Below are 3,136 nucleotides of genomic sequence, written 5' to 3' on the forward strand. Positions count from 1 at the left end.
GTTTACAAGACCAGTGCTCTAACCACTGAGCTATAGAGACAACTTCCAGCAACGCAATTTTTATATTCGATTTTGGTAACAACAGTATGTAAAGTGTCGAGAGAGCATCTGTTGTATTTACATATTTTCATTCCTCCGTGATTTAACAGGTTTACGTTGTTTGTAAAATGATCAACTTAATTTAAAAATAATTAAAGTCGATAATAATTTTGATAGTATAATAATTGGTTAATAAAATATGTTTGATGTTTGATTAGCCATAGTTGACAAGGTGAAGCTGTTCGTAATTTGATCAACTTTTTCTGGAAGTCAAAAATAATTCATATTTGTTAGTAGTAAATAATGTTTGCTAATAAAATGTAAAGGTTAATTAAATATATTTTATGATAAAAAACATAAAGCCCTTAGTGAGATTTGAACTCACGACCTCTGGTTTACAAGACCAGTGCTCTAACCACTGAGCTATAGAGACAACTTGCAGCAATACAATTTTTAGATTTGATTTTGGTAAAAACAGTATGTAAAGTGTCGAGAGAGCATCTGTTGTATTTACATATTTTCATACCTCCATGATTTGACAGGGTTACGTTGTTTGTAAATAGATCAACTTTATTTTAAAATAAATAAAGTCGATAATAATTTTGATAGTATAATAATTGGTCAATAAAATATGTTTGATTAGCCATAGTTGACAAAGTGAATCTGTTCGTAATTTGATAAAATTTGTCTGGAAGTCAAAAATAATTAATATTTGTTAGTAAATAATGTTTGCTAATAAAATGTAAAGGTTAATTAAATATATTTTATGATAAAAAAAAAATAAAGCCCTTAGTGAGATTTGAACTCACAACCCCTGGCTTACAAGACCAGTGCTCTAACCACTGAGCTATAGAGACAACTTCCAGCAACGCAATTTTTATATTCGATTTTGGTAACAACATTATGTAAAGTGTCGAGAGAGCATCTGTTGTATTTACTTATTTTCATACCTCCATGATTTGACAGGGTTACGTAGGATTGGATTGGATTGGATTGGATTTATTCGGTGTAAACACCAAGGATAGCCCACGAAAGTCTAGAAGAAGACTTATTTCCAGTGGGGTCCTTCTGGTGGTGATTGGACAGTACACCGGGAAATAATCCCCTACTCTTTTCCGAAGAGTGTACTGTGTTCTTTAACGTGCACGTGGGAAATAAATGCACACGGGACCAACGGCTTAAACGTCTCATCCGAAAGACGGTGCGCTATGTAACTTGTATTTCAGCCCTCCAGCTGAAACACAAGGAGAGGCAGCGATGGGAATTGAACCGGGGACCTAGAGATCTCCACGGTTCAGCGCACACACAGTGGCTACCACCAGATTAGCCGACTGAGCTAAGCTGCTCTCTGACTGAGCTAAGCTGCTCTCTACTGAGCTAAGCTGCTCTCTGCTCTCTTACGTTGTTTGTAAATAGATCAACTTTATTTTAAAATAAATAAAGTCGATAATAATTTTGATAGTATAATAATTGGTCAATAAAATATGTTTGATTAGCCATAGTTGACAAAGTGAATCTGTTCGTAATTTGATCAAATTTGTCTGGAAGTCAAAAATAATTAATATTTGTTAGTAAATAATGTTTCCTAATAAAATGTAAAGGTTAATTAAATATATTTTATGATAAAAAAAAATAAAGCCCTTAGTGAGATTTGAACTCACGACCCCTGATTTACAAGACCAGTGCTCTAACCACTGAGCTATAGAGACAACTTCCAGCAACGCAATTTTTATATTCGATTTTGGTAACAACAGTATGTAAAGTGTCGAGAGAGCATCTGTTGTATTTACATATTTTCATTCCTCTGTGATTTAACAGGTTTACGTTGTTTGTAAAATGATCAACTTTATTTAAAAATAATTAAAGTCAATAATAATTTTGATAGTTGAATAATCGGTTAATAAAATATGTTTGATTAGCCATAGTTGACAAGGTGAAGCTGTTCGTAATTTGATCAATTTTTTCTTCAAGTCAAAAATAATTAATATTTGTTAGTAGTAAATATTATTTGCTAATAAAATGTAAAGGTTAATTAAATATATTTTATGATAAAATAATAAAGCCCTTAGTGAGATTTGAACTCACGACCCCTGGTTTACAAGACCAGTGCTCTAACCACTGAGCTATAAAGACAACTTGCAGCAATACAATTTTTATATTTGATTTTGGTAACAACAGTATGTAAAGTGTCGAGAGAGCATCTGTTGTATTTACATATTTTCATACCTCCATGATTTGACAGGGTTACGTTGTTTGTAAATAGATCAACTTTATTTTAAAATAAATAAAGTCGATAATAATTTTGATAGTATAATAATTGGTCAATAAAATATGTTTGATGTTTAAAATATAGTTGACAAAGAGAATCTGTTCGTAATTTGATCAAATTTGTCTGGAAGTCAAAAATAATTAATATTTGTTAGTAAATAATGTTTCCTAATAAAATGTAAAGGTTAATTAAATATATTTTATGATAAAAAAATAAAGTCCTTAGTGAGATTTGAACTCACGACCCTTGGTTTACAAGACCAGTGCTCTAACCACTGAGCTATAGAGACAACTTGCAGCAATTCAATTTTAATATTTGATTTTGGTAACAACAGTATGTAAAGTGTCGAGAGAGCATCTGTTATATTTACATATTTTCATGCCTCCATGATTTGGCAGGGTTACGTTGTTTATAAATAGATCAACTTTATTTTAAAATAAATAAAGCCGATAATAATTTTGATAGTATAATAATTGGTCAATAAAATATGTTTGATTAGCCATAGTTGACAAAGTGAATCTGTTCGTAATTTGATCAAATTTGTCTGGAAGTCAAAAATAATTAATATTTGTTAGTAAATAATGTTTCCTAATAAAATGTAAAGGTTAATTAAATATATTTTATGAAAAAAAAAATAAAGCCCTTAGTGAGATTTGAACTCACGACCCCTGGTTTACAAGACCAGTGCTCTAACCACTGAGCTATAGAGAATACAATTTTTATATTTGATTTTGGTAACAACAGTACGTAAAGTGTCGAGAGAGCATCTGTTGTATTTACATATTTTCATACCTCCATGATTTGACAGGGTTACGTTGTTTGTAAATA

This window comes from Anneissia japonica, unplaced genomic scaffold (genome assembly GCF_011630105.1).
Source record: "Anneissia japonica isolate Jap-2015-1 unplaced genomic scaffold, ASM1163010v1 scaffold3011_len23438_cov101, whole genome shotgun sequence".
Lineage (NCBI taxonomy): Eukaryota > Metazoa > Echinodermata > Crinoidea > Comatulida > Comatulidae > Anneissia > Anneissia japonica.